Source organism: Sturnira hondurensis, unplaced genomic scaffold (genome assembly GCF_014824575.4).
Source record: "Sturnira hondurensis isolate 20B ecotype Veracruz unplaced genomic scaffold, ASM1482457v3 Scaffold0002840, whole genome shotgun sequence".
Lineage (NCBI taxonomy): Eukaryota > Metazoa > Chordata > Mammalia > Chiroptera > Phyllostomidae > Sturnira > Sturnira hondurensis.
The window spans coordinates 14,869,513-14,891,573 of NW_028075471.1; the positions used below are offsets into that span (position 1 = coordinate 14,869,513).

The window sequence follows — 22,061 nt, forward strand, 5'->3', positions numbered from 1 at the left end:
TAGAACTTGGGTCTTGAGAGGCCATATTGCAGTGAGTTAAAAATGGGCTTTGTGTCCTGGCTGGTGTGGCTCAGTGGATTGAGTGCTTGCCTGCACACCACCAAAAGGTCACTGATTTGATTCCCAGTCAAGGCATATGCATGAGTTGCAGGCCAGGTCCCCTGCTGGGAGCATGCGAGAGGCAACTGATCTTTGTATCTCGCACACATTGATGTTTCTCTCCCTCTCTTTCTCCCTCCCTTCCTCTCTCTCTAAAAATAAATAAATAAAATATTAAAAAACCATATACTACAATTGATATTAAAAAAATACATGGACTTTGAATTCAAACTACACAGTCTTAAATTCCAATTGCACCACTTCCAAGGAGTATGACTTTGGTCAGTGCACTCAACTTTCCTTTTTCTTAGTTCCTTTTTCTTTTTTTTTTCCTTTTTTTGACCTTATTTTAGTTTATTACCTCTTTAAAGGCACTTTCCAAATATAATCACATTCCTTTTTTAAATTTTATTTTATTGATTATGCCATTATACTTGTCCCATTCCCCCTCTTCATTCCCCTCCACCCTACACACCTCTCCCCCACCATTCCCCCCCTTTCGTTCATGTCCATGTGTCACAAGTTCTTTAGATCCTGAATTTCCCAAAGTATTCCTGCCCTCCCCCCTGTCTATTTTCTACCTACCGTCTATGATACTTATTCTCTGTACCTTCTCCCCCCTTCTCCTCCTCCCACTACCCTGTTGCTAACCCTCCATGTGATCTTCATTTCTATGGTTCTGCTCCTGATCTGGCTGCCCTCTTAGTTTGCTTTTGTTTTAGGTGTGGTTGTTAATAACTGTGAGTTTGCTATCCTTTCACTGTTCATATTTTTTATCTTCTTTTTCTTAGATAAGTCTCCTTAACATTTCACATAATAAGGGCTTGGTGATGATGAACTCCTTGAATTTGACCTTATCTGAGAAGCACTTTATCTGCCCTTCCATTCTAAATTAAAGCTTTGCTGGATAAAGCAATCTTGGATGTAGGTCTTTGGATTTCATGACTTGGAATACTTCTTTCCTGCCCCTTCTTGCCTAGAAGGTCTCTTTTGATAAATCTGCTGATAGTCTGATGGGCACTCCTTTGTAGGTAACTGTCCTCTTATCTCTTGCTGCTTCTAGAATTCTCTCCTTCATTTTAATCTTGGCTAAGGTAATTGTGATATGCCTTAGTGTGTTCCTTCTTGGGTCCAACTTCTTTGGGACTCTCTGAGCTTACTGGACTTCCTGTAAGCCTATTTCCTTTGCCAGACTGGGGAAGTTCTCCATTATTATTTGTTCAAATAAGTTTTCCACTCATGGCTGTTCCTCTTCCTTTTCTGGTACCCCTATAATTCAGATGTTGGAACGTTAAAAGATATCCTGGAGGTTCCTAAGCCTCTCCTCGTTTTTTTGAATTCTTGTTTCTTCCTTCTTTTCTGTTTGGTTGTTTCTTTCATCCTTCTGGTCCACTCCCTTGGTTTGAGTACCAGTTTCCTTTCCATCACTATTGGTTTCCTGTGCATTTCCCTTCGTTTCAATCATTTTAGCCTTCATATGTTCCTCTAATTTGTGGCTAAAATCAGCTAATTCTATGAGCATCCTGATCACCAATATTTTGAACTGTGCATCTGAAAGGCTAGCTATTTCTTGGTCACTTAGAATTATAGGCTCTGGGGCTTTGAGCTGTTCTTGAGTCATAATGTTTGGTCTGTTCCCACCTGTTATGTATAAGGGTCTGAGCCTTAGGTGTTCACCAGGGCCAGGTGACCCAGTCGCTGGGTTGTGACACAGTCTGGCTGAGTGGTTTGTTGTTATCAGACTTGTGTACAGTTCAATTTTCACTGTTTTGGCTGCATTTTTCTTTCTAAAACTTAGCTGTCTTTACATTTAGTTTTAGGAGGGGGCACAGTGTTTCCAACTATACCTCCATCTTGGCCGGAAGTCTTTTTTTTTTTCTTAAAATTGAGCTAATAAATGGGACCTAGTATATAAGATTGCTTGAATAGTAAGTGTTCAGTACATGACAATGTCTATTACCATCAACATATCATAACCATCCCAGTATGCTGCATCTCCACTCTAGCCTCAGAAAACAAGCAAGCAAACAAACAAGCAAAAAATAATACCCTGAGGATCCGAATGTGGTAAAGGGTATTGGGGATACCATTGCATGAAAATGGTATTTAGAATACCATTGATTGAGCATACTTTATGTGGCACTGGGGGAAAATTAGACCAAATAAGTAAAAGTTAGAGGGAAACAGATGTTGGTTCAATGGAATGAAGATCTTTTTTACAACCAGAGAAAGAAAATAATTTGAATGGGCTGCCTGTCAGGTAATGAGCTACTTGTCACATTGTTCAAGCAAAGACTAAATGATTGTCCACTGGATATACTGTACATCAGCTGTCCATCATAGTGGTAGCCATGAGGTATTTGTGAGTATTTAAATCTATTATTTAAAATTAAATAAAATTTAAAATTCAGCTCCTCAGCCACACTAGGTACACTTCAATTGCTAATAGCAATAACCATGAGTGGCTAGTGTCTACTCTATTGAACATTACAGAGGTAGAATGTTTTCATCATCACAGAAATCTCCATGGAACAACACATTGGAAAGGGATGTTCTTCACCGTGTTTTTTAATCTGGTTACTTGGGAAAGGTCAGATCAGAAAGCATGGAACAAGAATACTGAAGGAACTGAGATTCTGTGTGGTATAAAGTTTACTTACCATGGACTCTTGCATTTCAGACTTATCCACAGCCCAAGGCAAACCATTGTTTGCCTCAATTCCCCCAGATGCATAATTAAATCTTGCCCCAGAGGGTGGGTGTGAGTGTAAATGAATGAAATTCAGGCTCAGTGCCTGGAACAAAGCAGCATATACACATGCTCAAATCTGTTCTTTGGTTGAAGGGAAAGACACATGGAGAGAAAGGGATCACAAGTGCAGTGAAGCAGCCATTTTGTGTTATCCTTTGAAAGATCAGGATCTTTCCAAAATCAATAACTACCATCAGTGACCACTTAATTGTGTGATGGGTTACAAGCTAAATCCTTGCATTTATTATCTCATACTGTTTTCCATAATGGTTGTACCAGTCTACAATCCCACTCTCCTTATACTGAGAAAACTAAAGCTTAGAGAGATTACATCATCTACTGATGGTTGTAAGGGGCTACATACAGAATCCAAATGTTGATTCTTTCGACTCAGGTGGATTGCAACTCATAACTTTTTTTTATCATCCTAAACAGTTTTTATTTTCTCCAATAGACATTTGAACTGAACTTAGTATTTTTTAAATTTATTTAGTTATTGTTCAAGTATAGTGTTCTGTCTTTTACTACCATCTCAGCCCACCCCACCCCAGTGCTCCCCACCTTCCTATTAATTCCACCTTTGTAAGTTTTTTTCCATGTATCCTTTATACTTCTTCCTGTGAATCCTTCCCCTTTTCCCCTAAAATTACCTCTCCTCTCCTCTCTGGTCCCTGTCAACCTGTTCTCTATTTCAGTGTCTTTGGTTATATTTTGCTTGCTTGTTTGTTTTGTTGTTTAGATTCCTGTTAACGGTGATATCATATGGTACTTGTCTTTCACCACCTGGCTTACTTCACTCAGCATAATGCTTTCCAGTTCCATCCATGCTGTTGCAAAGGCTAGGAGCTCCTTCTTTCTTTCTGCTGCATAGAATTCCATTATGTAAATGTACCATAGTTTTTTGATCTATTCATTTATTAATGGGAACCTAGGTTGTTTCCAACTCTTGGCTATTGTAAATTGTGCTACTATGAACATTGGGGTGCATAGGTTCTTTTGGATTGGTGTTTCAGGGTTCTTAGGATATAATCCTAGCAGTGGAATTGCTGGGTCAAGAGGCATATTACTTTCTAGTTTTCTTAGAAAATTCCATACTCTTTTCCATAGTGGTTGTACCAGTCTGCAATCCCACCAACAGTGAACTAGGATCCCCTTTTCCCCACAACCTCTCCAACACTTGTTGTTTCTTGCTTTGTTTATGATGGCCATTCTGACCAGTGTAAAGTGGTATCTTATTGTGGTTTTAATTTACATCTCTTTTCATTTATCTCTGGATCATCTGTATGCCCTTCTTGGAGAAGTATCTGTTCAAGTCCTTCGCCCACTTTTTAATTGGGTTGCTTGTCTTCTTAGAGTGGAAGTTTTTTTATATATTTTTGAGATTAAACCCTTGTCTGAGGTATCATGGGCAAATATGTTTTCCCATACAGTTGCATCTCTTTTTATCTTAATACTGTTTTTTTTTTTTTAGCCACACAGAAGCTTTTATTTTGATGAGATCCCATTTGTTTATTCTTTCCTTGATATTCCTTGTTCTAGGGGACATATCAGCAAAAATGTTGCTGCATGAAATATTTGAGATTTTCCTGCCAATGTTATCCTTTAGGACTTCAATGGTGTAATGGCTTACATTTAAGTCTTTTATCCACCTTGAATTTATTTTGGTGTATGGTGTAACTTGGTGCTCAAGTTTCATTTGTTTGCATGTAGCTGTCCAGTTCTCCCAACACCACTCATTGAAGAAGCTATTTTTACTCCATTTATTGTTACTGCCCGCTTTGTCGAATATCAATTGCCCATAGAGATGTGAGTTTATTTTGGGACTCTCTGTTCTGTTCCATTGGTCTATGTGCCTGTTTTTATGCCAGTACCAGGCTGTTTTGATTACAGTGGCCTTGTAATACAGTTTGGTATCAGGTAATGTGATCCCTCCTACTTTGTCCTTTATCTCAAAATTGCAGCTGCTATTTGGGGTCATTTATGGTTCCATATAAATTTTTGACGTATTTGTTCTATGTCTGTGAAATATGCCATTGGTACTTTAATAGATATTGCATTAAATCTGTGAATTGCTTTGGGTAGTATGGACATTTTGATGATGTTAATTCTTTCAATCCATGAACACAGTATATGTTTTCATTTGTTTGTATCTTCCTTGATTTCTTTCTTCAGTGTTGTGTAGTTTTCTGCATACAGGTCTTTTACCTCCTTGTTTAGGTTTCTTCCCAGATATTTTATTTTTCTTTTTGTTATATTGAATGAGATTTTTTCTTGATTTCTGCTTCTGCTGATTCATTGTTAGTATACAAAAATACCTTTGATTTCTGGATATTGACTTTGTATCCCACTGCTTTGCAAATTCATTTATTAGTTTGAGCAGTTTTTTGGTAGAGTCTATAGAATTTTCCATGTACACTATCATGCCATCTAAAACAATGACAATTTTGTTTCCTCCTTTCAAATTTGGGTGTCTTGTATTTCCTTTTCTTGTCTGATTGCTGTGGCTAAAACTTCCAATACTATATTGAATAGAAGTAATGAAAGTGGACAACCTGTGTTGTTTCTGATCTTAATGGGAAAGACTTTAGTTTTTGCCCATTGATTATGATGTTGGCTGTAGGTCTTTCGTATATGGCCTTTATTATATTGAGGAATGCTCCCTCTATTCCCATTTTGCTGAGTACCTTTATCATAAATGGGTGTTGTACCTTCTCAAAAGTTTTTCCTGCATCTATTGGTATGATCATGTGATTTTTGTCTTTTGTTTATATGATGTATAACATTTACTGATTTGTGAATATTGAACCAACCTTGTATCCATGGGATGAATCACCCTTGGTCATGGTGTATGACCTTTTTAATATCTTCCTGAATGCAATTTGCCAATATTTTGTTGAGAATTTTAGCATCTATGTTCATCAGCGATATTGGCCTGTAGTTTTCTTTCTTTGTCATGTCTTTTATCTGGTTTTGGAATTAGGATGATCTGGCTTCATAAAAAGAGTTGGGGAGTTTTCCCTCCTTTTGGATTTTTTGGAATAGTCTGTGAAGAATAGGGGTTAGCTCTTCTTTAAATACTTTGTAGAATTCTCATGTGAATCCATCTGGTCCAGGGCTTTTGTGTGATGGGTGTTTTTTTGATTACTGCTTCAATTTCATTTGCTGCTATTGGTCTGTTCAGGCTTTCTGCTTCTTTTTCATTCAGTTTTGGAAGATTATATCTTTCTAGAAATTTGTCCATTTCACCTAGGTTTTCAAATTTCTTGGCATACAATTCTGCATAGTAATTTCTTACAATCCCTTCCATTTCTGTGGTATCCGTTGTAATCTCTCCTCTTTCATTTCTGATTGTGCTTATTTGTGTCCTCTCTCTTTTTTTCTTGATGAGCCTACTTAGAGGTTTGTCTATTTTGTTTATTTTTTTCAAAAAACCAGCTCCTGGACTCATTGATCCTTAGAATTGTGCTTTTAGTCTCTATGACATTTAACTCTGCTCTGATGTTTGTCGTTTCCTTCCTCTACTCTCTCTGGACTGTCTCTGTTGTTGTTTCTCAAGTTCTTGTAGGCATAGGGTTAGGTTGTTTGAAATGTTTCTATCTTTTTAGGTAGGCCTGATTGCTATGAACTTCCCTCTCAGTGCTGCCTTTTCTATGTCCCATTAGTTTTGGGTTGTCCTGAGTTCATTGTTTCCAGAAACTTTTTGATTTCTTCCTTAATTTCATTCTTGATGCATCCCTTGTTTAATAGCATGCTATTCAATCTCCATGATTTGGGGTGTTTTTTTTCCTTTGGGGTTAGTTTCCAGTTTCAGTCTCTTGTGGTCAGAGAAAATGCTTGGTATGATTTCAATTTTCTTGAATTTGTTGAGGCTCATTTTGTGTCCTATCATGTGGTCTATCTTTGAAAATGTTCCACACGCATTTGAAAATAATAAGTATTTAGCTTTGTTGGGATGAAGGGCTCTATATATACATATCAGTTAAGTGCTTTTCATGTAGAGCATTGTTCAATACCACAATATCTTTGTTGATATTTTGTTTGGAAGATCTGTTCACTTTTGACTATGAGATTTTAAAGTCCCTTACTACAGTTGTGTTGCTGTCAATATCTTTCTTGAAGTCCTTTAAGATTTTCCTTATATATTTGGGTGCTCCTATGTTGGGTGCATATATATTTATAACATTTATGTCTTCTTGGTGAACTCTTCCCTTGAGTATTATAAAGTGACCTTCTGGGTCTCTCTTTATGGCCCTTTTTTTGAAGTCTATTTTGTCTGATATGAGTTTGCTACCCTGTTGGGTTTTTTTCCTGTCTGTTTGCTTGTAAAATTTGTTCCCAGCCCTTCAATTTTAGTCTGCATAGTTCTTTTTTCCTGAGGTGGGTCTCCTGTAGGCAGCATATGTGTGGGTCATGCTTTCTTATCCAGTCAGCTATTCTATGTCTTTTGATTGGAGCATTTAATTTATTTATGTTTAACGTTATTATTTGTAGGTACTTATTCATTGCTATTTTTGTACCTTTGTTCCTCTTTGTCTCTTTTCCTTCCTTTTCTTAAAACAGTCCTTTTAGCATCTCTTGAAGAGCTGGTTTGGTGGAGGTGTGTTCTCTTAGACTTCTTTTCTCTTGGAAGCTCCTTATTTGGCCTTCTATCTTGATTGAAAGTCTTGTTGGGTAAAGTAGCCTTAGTTGTGGGCCTTCTGGTTCTCATTACTTGGAATAGTTCTTGCCATTCTCTTACTGCTTGGAGTGTTTCCATTGAGAAGTCAGCAGCTAATCTTACTGGGCCTCCCTTGTATGTCACTTCCTTTTTCTCCCTTGCTGCCTTTAAGATTCTCTCTTTATCTTTTGATTTTGCCATTTTAATGATGATGTGTCTTGAAGTGGGCCTCTTTGGCTTCCTCTTGATTGGGACTCTCTGTAATTCCTGGATTTATGTGACTTTTTCTTTCATCAAATTAGAGAAATTTTCCATCATATCTTTTTAAAATACATTTTGTATCCCTTGCTCTTCTTCTTCTTCTCCTTCTGGTATCCTTATTTTTTGGATATTATTACATTTCATATTGTCTTGCATTTCTCTTAATCCTTCTTCATTCTTTCTGAGTCTCTTTTCCTTTTTTTGCTCTTTGTGGGTGTTTTTTTCTACTTTGTCCTCCAACTTACTGATCTGGTGTTCTTCTTGGTTGATCCTACTTTTGATTCTTTTTATTGTGTTGTTCAGTTCAGAAATTATATTTTTTTTATTTTCTCTTGGCCCTTGCTGATAGTTTCCATTTCCTTTTTCATGTTGATATAGTTTTCAGTGAGTTCATTATAGTTCCCCTTTAGTTTCTGGTAGCTCATTGTGAGCTCTTTGAACTTCCTGATAACCAATGCTTTGAATTCAATATCTGATAGTTGACTTGCCTCTACTTCATCTAACATTCTTTTTGAGGTTTTCTTTTTTCCTTTCATTTTGGGATTCTTTCTTTGTCTTCCCATTGTTTGTGAAACTCTTCTTGTTAGCTTCAGCTTCTTCAATTGATTTTGTCTGGCTTATTGAGTTTATGGTATGAACCTCTGTGGTATAATACCTGTGAGCTTTGGTGGTGTAATATCCTTGATCTCCCAAGCTCACTTGTCTTGGGCTGTCATTTAAGTTGGCTTTGTGTTAGTCTTTGGTTTTTGCTTGTTTTGGGGTCTTTCTTTTGTGGGTCCTTCCCACCAGCTGTGGGTCCCTCAGTGCACTACCTGTTTTAATATGTTGTACTGGTGAGGGAAGATTGCGTTGAAGCTAGTTCTTCTGTGTGTACAAGGTTTTGAGTATTCTCTTTTGGTCTTGTTCAGTTCTCTGTACTGCGTAGTTTTCTCCGCTATTTGGTTGTATTTCCAGGTAGGTCTTGAATTGAGATTTGTGTGGTTTCTACTCCCTCCTTCACTTTCTTCTGTTGTTATCTGTTGGTGGTTCCTTTGCTGTTGGGTTTCCTCTTCCAGTGGGTATCCTGGTGTTCTTCACTTTCACCTACTCCTTTTTTTAATCATTTGGAGGGGGAGGAAAAATGGTTTATGACAGCGGGAGAGTATTTTATTATATTTACAGTCACAGCTGGTAGAGAAGAGATAGGAGATCTTTAGGCTATGTATTGTGTTAACCATAATCTTCAACCCAACTACCCACTTTTAAGAAAGGATGGACAGAAGATAAGACTCTTGTTGGGGAGGGAAGACTTGTGAGCTGTATCTAGAAAGCAGTGGGGTTGTGGGAGGTCAGGTTCTGACGTAAGGTGAGAGTAAAGGATAGTAAATAGGTGTAGTGTGTGAGCAAATAGAGTTAACCACTACAGTAATAGAGTTCAGGAAACTGTGAAGTGGGCTAAGATCCAGGAGGTGTGTTGTGAAGTATTTACAGTTGTATAGAATACCTATTATTTACAATAATATTAGAGCAACAATTATGTGATCTGGATAACATGAATAGGGGGTATAGAACTTTGGGTAGTATGCTAAAGGAACACAACTAACATGAAGTATAGAAAATTAGCAATACACTGTGGAGGAGAGAACAGGGGAAACCTGTCAAATGATACAATATAACCAGCCAAGGCAAAGATGCCTATACAGGAAGAGGAGGAATACAAAGATACTATTAAAATATAAAAGAAGTGAGAATAATGAAAAAATAATACACAGGTATGCAGCAACTGTGGCTCCTCTGCTATAGGAAAATGAAATTTGTCTCTCTGTCTCGATTGTTGGGATGCCCCCTCTTTGGGTCCAACTCTGGTCTTTTCACAGTTCCAAGTTGGTTGTGTCACTTGTGGGTAAAAGGAAAAATAAGGCAGGAGAAGGGAGGAAGAAGCAATAAATTTGGAAAGAAAGGAAGAAGGAATAAAACAAGAGAGAAGAAAAGAGAGGAAAAAGGTATGAAAGGTAAAACAATAATAAATTTTTAAAAAATAAAAGATTACTAAAAAAAAAACAGAAAAAATCTCTTGTTGGTTTCAAACTGGACAAACCTTTTTTTCTGGTCTCAATGGCTGCAGCAGGCCGAGGGGTGATTGGTGTGGTCTTTCTGCCAGTGCTCTCCCAAGAGCTAACCTGGCACTTCCCCCCAGCGCCCCATGAAGGGGACCTAGGTCCTCTTCAGAGCACTCTTTCCCCAGGGGTCATCGCCGTGGGCTGGGGTGCGGGCAGGGGAATGCAGGGGCTTCCACCCAACCTCTGGATTGCTGCCAGGCTGGGTGGGGAGCAGGCCAAGAGGCTGTCACAGGAGAATCCTTCAGTTTACTTTCCAAAAAATTTCTCATTACGAGAGCCTATGCTCAGCACAACCCAATACCGCAGCCAGACAGGTGACTATCAGAGTCAGAACCCTACACTGCATTGCACCTCTAAATTCTCCCAATCTGGCAACCACAGACTCCATGGATGATCACGGCCCTTTGTCCTTATTCCCCTCTCTGCAACCTCAAGCAAAAAGGTCTATCCCAGTGTTGCCCAAACTTGCTTGGCTGGCCCTCTCCCAAGGACCCTGCGGCAGGCCTGGGGCTCCCAAAGAGTCCGAGGTAGACCCGCCAGGTATCGAGCACTGGCCGAGACTGACGCTCCTCCTGTCTCCACTCTGGTCCCTGAGACCCTATTGTCCTGCAGCTGTCTCCTTACCATCTGTTTTTTTGTTGTTGTTGGGTTTTTTTAGTGTACAATTTCTGGTCTCGTATTTTCGTGTATGCTGGGGAACTGTTGGCTGTTTGTGCTTTTCCTCCATAGATCGGCCAGGCTTTTCTCCCGTGTATACAGGTGAAATGGAATCTGCTCCATCCTACTCTGTCACTGTCTTCCCCTCTCTCATCATAACTCTTTATATGTGGATTATTGCATAAGACAGATATTGTAATTCTTTAACAATTCATATGTAAAAACTGGCACGATTGGTATTGGGACCCAAGTCTCTCTACTACCAAGTATTTGACAACTGTGCTATCAGTCTGCTCTCCTTGTTTATAAAACCAGTGGCAAAATAGTTAGGAGTGATATCCCAATGATACTGTAAACACTTAGTAGACAAGAATTATAGCTATAACATTTGTTTCTTCATTTTCTCCCAGAACTGTGCAGGACATAGAAGAATTAAATACTGATTTGCTTAATCAAATGAAGGTAAATCTTCAAAAAGCACAATATGACCAAGAAATATTTTTTCAGCAACTGACTTTAGTGGAGCTTGTTTTTCTTCACAAAGCAAATGAAGTGCTCATTATGTACATTTTGTTTATCATTTTAATTATTGCCAAGGTGGAAAAGGTCTATTTGTGCTTAGAAAGTTAATGAGGAATATATATGTATGGAATGTGGATATACATTCCATACACAACTGACACAGAACCTGAAAGTATTTTAATTTTTAATTTTATTGTTCTTATTTAATTCCTGTGAAAGTTATGATAGGGTTTATTTACTTTTAGGCAATCTCCATCCCTTCTGCTGTGAAGATAGAGCTCCCCACACTAGTCAATGTGTGTGTCTCTGCTAAGCCAACCATATAGAAAACCGCAATCAGCTAAGCGATTGGCTAGAGATGCGTTACTGAGACTGAACACCAGGTTAGAAAGTGGCTGTTGGCAGCTGCATTCTTTTCAAGCATCCTGATTTTTGTTTGGTGGCAAAAGGCAGCCTGAGGCAGGATTGACCAGTTATTCTTATGTCCCTGCTGAAAATATAAGTGTTCCTCTAGTTTGTGAATTCTCAAATGTATTTGTTCAGGTTCCCCAAGAGTTATAAGATTCTCCATTTTATGTTAGATTTTACATCTTTAAAATTGAGGAAAGGATTTTTTTTTGGAAGATGATAGAATAAATGATTACAAAAGCTTCAAATATTACACAAAGTTGCCTAAACATACATTACATGTTGGTTTCTGTGTTTCGTTGTTGTTTTTAAAGAAATATTATGGCACTTGTTAAATAGATTATCTTATCTGCAGGTAGTTTTGGTGATATTTTCAGGGAACCTCTTTTCAACAAAGTTGTTTTCCTTACCATGGTCATGAATCTGAAAGTCAGTCATATGTGTCTTGGATTCTTCTGCCAGAATTATAATTAAGAGGTGTGTGTGTTTTCAGAAGTTTTCTATACTTACATAAATTCTGCATATAGAATTTGAACTGTTCATACAAAAATTAAATTATTCTAGTTCTATATCCTAATTTGTCTTATTTTTAAATCTTGAATATCTTTTTTATTGAGTAAATAATAACATTCAAAGTCATAATGCCAAAAACAGCCATTAATTATTGAGGACACACCATATCTCAGACTTTATGCTAGGATACTTACATCAGCTATCTCATTAACATTTCAATAAATTAGAGGCCCTACTCCAGTTTTATTATTATCTCCATTTTGCAGGCAAGGAAACTAAGTTTAGAGAGGTTAGGTAACTTGCTCAAGGACGGACAGCTGGTAACTGATGGACTCTTTCAAACACTACAGAATACGGCTTCATTTAAAAAATGGTGAACACTTTCCCCCCACAACTTGGACTGACCCAATTTCTGTCCTGATCACCTTATTCCCCATCCCCCAACTCTGTCAATTCTCTGCCCCCTTTCTTACAGCCATCACAGCCCTCAGCTGCAGTCATTGCTGATGGAGGAATGCTGTCTCTCTTTTAAAATAAACTGTATACATTCAGAATTACAGCTTTGGTGGCATGTTAATGGTATTGTATGGTTCTTAGATATAGATGTAGAAACCTCACAATAGCATTATGGATAAGACAATAATCCTTCCATAACTGTTAATTTAAGGCTTTGGCACCCTTTGAGAAGTCTGAATTCATTTTCTGCTTCTACACCTCCATTTAACTTTAGTCCTGTCTGAAGCAGAAGTCTCTTTTTTTAAAAAATATTTATTTATTTACTTATCTTTAGAGGGGAAGGGAAGGAGAAAGGGAGAGAAACATCAATGTATGGTTGCCTCTTGTGTGTCCCCTGCTGGGAACTGGCCTGCAACCCAGGCATGTGCCCCGACTGGGAATCGAACCGCAATCGTGTGGTTCGCAGGCCCGAGCTCAATCCACTGAGCTACACCAGCCAGGGCCAGAAGTCTCTTTAACATATGGAATTAATCAGGGATCCTGCCAAGGTATGGCTGATCCACCACTAATATAGAGTCAGCTCTCGCCACCTTAACAAAAAGTCTTTCTTGCATGGATCTGATTGAAAGCTTAAACTTCATGGCTAATGTACCACTGCCTACTCTTAGGCCAGATACATATCAATTATGGGACCCTTGTACATGATATATCTATCTCCTTTTTTATTTTCCATGCAAGGTGCAAGGCTGTGAAATACTTCTTATATGTTTTGTGGCAAAAGGCAAAGATTCCTAAAATCATATTTATAAGAAATTGCAGAATATTTTCCATGAACTCTTCTGCTAGCCACTGTCATAATCATAATGGCTCCTCAGCGATGTCCACATCCTAAGTCCCAGAACCTGTAAATATGTCATTACCTTATGTGGCGAAGAGAAACTAAGTTCACAGATAAAATTAAGGGTGCAGAAAGAGAAAGAAAGAGCTCATACCCTTTGCAACAGCATGGATGGAACTGGAAAGCATTATGCTAAGTGAAATAAGCCAGGTGGTGAGGGATAAATACCATATAATTTCACCTTTAACTAGAACATAATCAACAAAAGAAAAAAGCAAGCAAAATATAACCAGAGACACTGAAATTAAGAACAATCTAACAGTAACCAGAGGGAGGAGGGGGACAATGGGCAGAAGGGTTTTCAGGAACTACTGTAAAGGATACATGGACAAAACCAAGCGGGAGGGTGGAAGCAAGGGAGGGAAGTGGGTTTGACTGGGGTGGGGGGAAGTGGTGGGGGGAAAATTCAGACAACTGTAATTGAGCAACAGTAAAATAATTTTTAAAAAATTAAGGGTGCTGATCAGTTGACTTTTTTTTACCCTGGCTGGTGTGGCTCAGTGGATTGAGTGCAGGCCTGTGAACCGAAGCGTTGCTGGTTTGATTCCCAGTCAGATCACATGTCTGGGTTGTGGGCCAGGTCCCCAGCAGGGGGCACGCAAAAAGCAACTACAGAGTGATGTTTCTCTCCCTCTGTTTCTTCCTTTCCCTCTCTTCAAAAATAAATAATGCAATTTTTACTTTTTTACTTTTTTAAATTGTAGATGTCTATACTATATATTACTTTGAGATATACAGCATACTGGTTTTACATTTACAAAGTGGTTTCCCTGATAAGTCTAGTACCCACCTGGCACTATAAATAGTTATTAAAAAATATTGACTCAAGTCTCTATATTTTATTTCACATCCCCATGACTGTTTTGTAACTGATCAACTGACTTTTGTTTTTTTTAATATTTTATTTATTTATCTTTAGAGAGGAAGGGGAGAACTATCAATGTATGGTTGTCTCTCGTGAGTCCACTAATGGGAACTGGCCTGCAACCCAGGCATGTGCCCTGACTGGGAATCGAACTGCGAATGTGTGGTTTGCAGGCCCGCGCTCAATCCACTGAGCTACACCAGCAAGGGCTGATCAACTGACTTTAAAAGAAGAAGATTATCCTGGATTACCTGGATGGGCCCAATGTAATCACAAGGGTACATTGAAATTGAACAGGGAGACAGAAGGGGAGTTTGTAGTGATATGTTGTAAGAAAAACTTGACATGTCCTGGCTGGTTTTGAAGAGAGAGGAGGGGGTTATAAGTCATGGAGTACAGGCAGCCTTTAGAAACTGGAGGGGCAAGGAAACCTATTCTCCCTAGAGACTGCAGGAAGAAACACAACCTGCCCACATCTTGATATCAGCCCAAGGAGACCCATGTGAGACTTCTGAAATACAGAATCATAAGATAATAAATTTGCGTTGTTCTAAACTTCCGAGTTAGTGATAATTTGTTATAACAGCAATAGAAATATAATACAACCACCAAATATTTCTTCATAGATTACCAAATCATGGCTGGAACTAAACTTTATTTCAGTATCAAAGTAGAGGACTTTTTCTTCAAAGGAGCACCTTTCTACTTTCTTAATGAGCGATTTTATAGGCTCAACTAGTGGGGACCTTGATATGAGACATATTAACAACACATGGAAAAATTAAATAAGAACATTCAATTATTTGCTTCCTTTTCATTTCTTACATTAAAAGGACTCAGGAGTTCAATGTTCTTGTTGATAGTTGTGTATGTTTTTTAGACCCCTAAGTCTTATTCATTCTGTTTGTCATGGCTATAATTGTAGCATTGGGATGGATTTTACCCCTTGAACAGCAGCAGTAAATAACTAAATTCAATGGCTTTTCAATTCCATGCTTCCTAATGCTAAATGTCATGGTGATTTCATGGAGAATATTTATTCAACAGATCCTGATAGAAGCCTACAACTTCCAGAGGAGAATCCTTTCACTACGCCAGTAATACCAGCCTTTTTGAACAATCACTTTAACAATGGAATACTTTTATAACTAACAAGCTAAAAACTTAGTAAAGTGTAGGTGCTTATTCCCTGTAAGAATGTTTGCCTTGTTACAGACATATGGGACATGATCTACATTATGGCATCTCAGCACTGTTGTTGGCATAAAGAAGTCAAGTTTTCCTCCCTGAACGGGATGCCAAGTCCACATGTTATCCAACACACATCCACAGACAAAGGGGCTGTGGATAGAATGAAAGGGACAAAATTCTCCTTATTACTTACTCAGTGGGTGTGTCATTTAATACAGATTTTTAAAATCACAAGTGTTCACTCAGCAGGTTAAAAATTTCAAATCAGTACCACTAATATTGTCATAGTTAGTCATTTGAAATACTATTTATACATTTAACCATGAAATATGTTACTATTTACATTCACAACTTGGCCTCATATGAAGATACAACCATGCCAAAATCACTGACTCATATGGAAATGTTTTCATTTTATGCTACAACAGAAATCATTGTACAATATACATTAGCATGTTGGCAACATATTGCAACCACGAAAAAAGTTTTATGGTACTCTAATGAAAACTAACATTATCATTCACTGAATATTAGAAAAATCTGATGAGAAGCTTAAGTTTAATATTATAAGTTTAATGTTATAAGAAATAAGTGTTGTGTCCAATCTTTTCTATTATGATGATGGACAAAAGTATAGTACAATTTTATTCTAAGGATGTAATGAGGCAAGTTACAGTTTTGTTGAAAACTCAAATTAATTACTAAGATCTGAAGAATGATCTCACAAGTCATTAAAGTATTTAAATAAGTGTAGATGGGTGGTCAGTAAATGTTGGCTGCCAACAATAAGTGTCAAGCAAGAACAAACAGGGTTCAGCAGTAACACAACAGACTTGGGTGACACCTAAGAAAGAGAAAAAAAACCAATACTTTGTGAATGTACACTTTTCATAACCTATTGCATTGAGTGACTTTGTATATTATTTCTTTTATTTGTCATGCAAAAAAATCTGTGGAGTTTGTCTTATTATTCCCATCTTATATGTGAAACTTAGATTTCAAGAGAATAACAAATTTGATTTCATGGAGCTAGTGAGTTAGAGTTGTCTAAATCCAAAATAAACTCAGACAAGTCTTAAGAGGTAGATAATATTGTTTCCACTTGATGGATGAAAAAACAGATCTCAGAGAATCTGAATGATTTCTTTCATAATGCTTTCATATCAAGGTCATTCTCATATCAAGGTCATGGAAATGCAGCATACTCCTGACTTCTAGGCTATATTGTTTCTATCTAGAACAAGCTAAGGTATCCTTACCTCTTAAAATTATTTCCTGAGGAAAAGAAAATTGAAGGAAACATCAAGAAGAAAAATATTTATAATTTATAAAGTGCCTTTGCCTGATTTTCTTTAGAAGACCTATCCAAGTTTTTATCCTGTTTTGGTTTTTGTGTTTTTTTTTTCAATCAGTGACTCCTTGTCTTGCCTGGAAAAAAAAATTTCAAGTACTTCACAAAAAGAAGGAAAGTGCTGGCTTTTTCCTTATGAGTACACAAATTAAGATATAAGTATCTTCACTGCACTTCTCAAAGCAACAGAGATGTAAACATAAGATTTTAACTATTTTCCTCTTCTCTACAGAGTCTTGAGAGTCACATTGTCTCTTCCTTGTTCAACATGCCATGAAAAGTATTTCCAGCTGATGGATTTGAGGTGCTTAAAACATGAGCTACTAGATGTTAGGAATCTCAAAAATGAAGATATAAAAGTGTGTTCAAGAGTACTTTATTTTGCCATGTATAATGGTGCTTCTATGTATAGTGCTCTCCCACATTTTTGGCCCAAATTTTCAGGAAAAATATTACATTTTAATTTTAAGTTAGTTTTTATGTATTTATATTTAGAAACAAAACCAATTGTTGTATTGTGGGGTTTTATTTTGCATATGGATATCATCATTGCTTTCTAGAGTTACACTTTTAACTCATAAGCATAAATAAAATAATTAAAAACATTTTAGTACTAAACATGTATAATGTGCATCCTTATTTTCCCCCCCAAAATTGGGTAAAAAGTATGCATTATACAAGGGAAAATATGATAACTGCTCACAGGAATAAGCTAAGAAATTGACCCCTTGGTTCTGGGAGGAATGAACACAGAAGGTGAAATGAGCATGAAGTATAACTGAAGAGTTTGTTGCAATTTCTGCCCTCACCTCCAAGTCAGTTTCCAAAGGTGAGAGCAGCAGGGAGAATGTCCTGGAAACTTTGTTCAAAATCCAGTTTCCTGGGCTCCAATCCAACTAACTGAGTTCAGATATCCTAGGGAGACATTAGGTGATGTGAATACTTCCAAGCACTTTCAGTGGTTCCTAGCAGAGGTCTTTAATAGTGTCCCACGGTGATTAACATGCATTTAGAAGTCTACAGTCAGATACACATAACCATTATCTGGAGGACAATCAGCTTTTCTTTTTTTTATTTCCTTCTTGTTTTATTGTTTTTCAATTACAATTGTTCCCATTCCCCCCCCCCCATTATTTTCCTCTTCCCTACACACCCTCACCACTCACATTCAATCCTCAATTCACCACCTGCCATTGTCTATGTCCATGGGACCTTTATATGTTCTTTGATGACCATTCATCATCCTTTCTCTGTTACCTACCTCCACCCTCCCATTGGCTCACAGTCAGTTATTTATTATCAGGTCTCTGGTTCCAAGTTCCTCACTTGATTGTTTTCTTGATTAGGATGAAATTATATGTGAGATTATATGGTATTTGTCTTTCACCACCTGGCATTCTTCACTTAGCATGGTGCTCTCCAGTTCCATCCATGTTGTCATGAAGGGTAGCAACTCCTTCTTTCTTTCTTCTGTGTAGTATTCAGTTGTGTAAATGTACCACACTTTTTGGATCAGATCACTTGCTGATGGGCACTTAGGCTGTTTCCATCACATGGCTATTGAAAATAATGCTGCTACGAACATTGATGTTTCAGGATTCTTAAGGTATAATCCCAGCAGTGGAATCACTAGATCAAAGTCACTTCCATTTTTAGTTTTGGGGGGAAATTTTTACTGTTTTCCACAGTGGCTGCACCACTCTGTATTCCCACTAACAGTATATTAGGGTTCCCTTTTCTCCACAACCTTAACAGCACTTGTCATTTATTGATTTGGTTTTGATGGTCATTCTGACCACTGTGAAAAGCTATCTCATTGTGGTTTTAATTTACCTGTCTTTGATGGCTAATGACATTGAGCATCCTTTCATATGTCTCTGGGCCCTCTGTATGACCTCCTTGGAGAAGTGGAGAAGTGTCTGTTCAGGTCTATTGTCCATCTTTTCATTGGATTGTTTGCCTTCCAATGAAGGCATGGAGTCATGTGGGTTCTTTATATTATTTTTCAAAACAAACCCTTGTCTGAGGTTTATTTGAGAAATATGTTTTCCCATATAGTTGCTTCCCATTTTATTTTGTTGATGGTTTCTTTAGCATGAAGAAGCTTTTTATTTTGATGAGATCCCATTTGTTTATTCTTTCCTTTATGTCCCTTGCTCTAGGAAACATTCTGGTGAAAACTTTGCTGCATGAAATATTTGAGATTTTCCTGCCAATGTTTTCCACTAGGACTTTTATGGTGTCATGATCTATGTTTAAATTTTTTATTCAACTTGAGGTTATTTTTGTGTATGATGTAAGTTAGTGGTCTAGTTTCATTTTCTTGCATGTAGTTGTTTAGGTCTCCTAACACCATTTGTTGAAGAGGCTATTTATACTCCATTTTGTGCACCTGCCCCTTTTGTCAAATATTAATTGACCATAGGGAGTTGAGTTTATTTCTGGGCTCTCTGTGCTATTCCACTGGTCCATGTGTCCATTCTTATGCCGGTACCAGACTGTTTTGATTACAGTGACCTTGTAATACAGTTTGATAGCAGGTATTGTGATCTCTCCTACTTTGTTCTACTTTCTCAAAACTGCTAAGGCTATTTGGTGTTGTTTATGGTTCCATATATATTTTTGAAATCTTTGTTCTATAGCTGTGAAATACATCATTGCTATTTTAACAGGGATTGCATTGAATCTATAAATTGCTTTGGTTAGTGTGGACATTTTTATGATGTTAATTTTTTCAACCCATGAATAGGGTATATGCTTCCATTTATTTGTGTCCTCCTTGATTTTTTCTTCAGTGTTGTATTGTATCTGAGTATAGGTCTTTTGTCTCCTTGGTTAGGTTTATTCCTAGGTACTTTATTTTTCTGGTTGTTCCTGATTTCTGTTTCTGATTTTTCATTGTTGGTATACAAAAATGCCTTTAGTTTCTGAATATTGACTTTGTATCCTCCTGTTATACCAAATTCACCTATTATATTGAATGGTTTTATGGTTCAGTCTATAGGATTTTCTATGTACACTATCATGTCATCTGTAAACAGTGACCGTTTACTTCCTCCTTTCTAATTTGGATGCCTTTTATTTTTGTGTTGTTTGGTCACTGTGGCTAGAACTTCCAATACTGTGTTGAATAGAAGTGGTGAAAGTGGACACCCTTGTCTTATTCCTGATTTTAATAGGCCAGCATGATAAAGGACATACAAACTATCAACAACAGCCAAGTGGAAATGAAGAATATAATTTCTGAATTCAAGAACACAGTAAAAGGAATCAAGCAAGGTAGCTGAAACAGAGGATTGAATCAGCGAGCTAGAGGAAAAGGTAGAAAAAAGTTCCCAAAAAGAACAAGAAAGGAAAAAAGAATCAAAAAAGAATAAAGAGAGCTTAAGGGAACTGCAAGACAATATGAAACATAATAATATCTGTATAATAGGGATACCAGATGGAGAAGAATAGGAGCAAGGGATAGAAAACCTATTTGAAAATATAACAGTGGCAAATTTTCCTAATTTGTTGAGACAAAAAGTCACACAAGTCCAAGAAGCACACAGGGTCCCACTCAAGAAGTACCCAAAAAGACCCACTCCAAGACACATCATAATTAAATTGGCAAAATTCAAAGACTAAAAGAGAACCTCAAAGGCAGGAAGGGAGAAACAGATGGTAACATACAAGAGAGCCCCAACAAATCTAGCTACTCAGCAGAAACACTACAAGCCAGAGAAAAATGGCAAGAAATATTCCCAGTAATGAAAAGAAAAGGCCTGTAACCAAGGCTACTTTATCCAGCAAGGCTCTCAATTAAAACAAAATGTGAAATGTGGCATTTCCCAGACAAAAGAAGGCTGAAAGAATACACATCCACCAAACCAGCATTGCAAGATATGCTAAAGGGGATGCTTTAAAAAGATGAAGAAAAATAGTGAGTGAGATGAAGAAGAGAGAGAGTGAAACACAGGTACAAAGGGGATAAAATGGCAATGGATAAGTAGCTATCAATAATAACCTTAAATGTAAATCGATTAAATGCTCCAATCAAAAGACATAGGGTGAGCAAATAAATAAGAAAACATGACCTGCTCATGTGCTGCCTATAAGAGACCTACCTCAGAACAAAGGATGTACACAGACTGAAAGTGAAGGTTTAGAAACAAATATTCCAAGCAGATGGATGGGAAAAAAAGCCAGGTTAACAATACTTACATCAGAAAAGAATAGACTTCAAAACATAGGTCATAAAAAAAGACACAGATGGACACTTCATAATACTCATGGGAAGAATCCATCACATCAAGATTGTAAATATATATGCACCCAACATAGGAACATACAGATATGTAAGGAAAATCTTAGAGAACTTCAAGAAAGATGTAACAGCACACAATAATAATAGGGGGTTTTAACACCCCACAGTCAACAGTGGATAGATCTTCCAAATCCAATATCGACATTGTGGGACTGAATGTCTCTTTATATCAAATGGGCTTACCTGTTAAATATAGAAATTTTCATCCCAAAGAAACAAAATACACATTCTTTTCAAATGCACATGGAACATTTTCGAAGAACACATGATAGGACATAAAACAAGCTTTAACAAATTCAAGAAAATTGAAATTGTATCAAGCATGTTCTTGGAACACAAAGGTTTGAAATCAGAAACCAACCTCAAAGAAAAAATTTAAAAACACTCAAATGTATGGAAGCTGAGTAGCATGCTATTAAACAATGAATGGGGTCAACAAAGAAATTTTTTAAAGTTTCTGGAAAAAAAAATGAATACACAACAGCCAAAAACCTATGGGATATTGCAAAGGCTGTTCTGAGAAGGAAGTTCATAGCAATACAGGCCTACTTAAAAAAGATAGAAAACATTTCAAATAAACAACCTTGCATCTACAAGAATTGGAGGAACAACAGCAAACAAAGCCTAGATCAAGTAGAAGAAAGGAAATAATCAAGATCTAAGCAGAATTAAATGACAATCAGCTTTTCTATAAAAGTACCTTGTCGTGAAACTGAAGGACTCCTTTATTGAGAGGAACATGTGGGAAAGTAATAGTAATTGAATAATTGCAGTTATTTTTGTTGAAGCTTTCATATACTAAGCAAGCAATATGCTTATAACTTCATATGTGTTGTCTTATGAATTACCAAGTGAAGTATGGGTAGGTCCAATTTGTAGATGGAGAAGCTGAGATTCTTTCTTATGACTCTGTTTAACTTTCCTAAGATCACACAGATAGTAATGATAAATCCTGATTTTAAATGTAAGTCTGTCATACTACAAAGCACATTTTATGGACATTCTATGTCTGCTTATTATGGAATC

The 22,061-nt window shown here is 37.2% G+C and overlaps 1 protein-coding gene across 2 annotated transcripts in view; it reads left to right on the forward strand.

Moving 5' to 3' along the window:
• TAFA1 (TAFA chemokine like family member 1) overlaps positions 1–22,061 on the forward strand; it is a 597,419-nt gene that overhangs the window by 402,651 nt on the left and 172,707 nt on the right. The gene's annotated exons all lie outside the window — the stretch shown is intronic.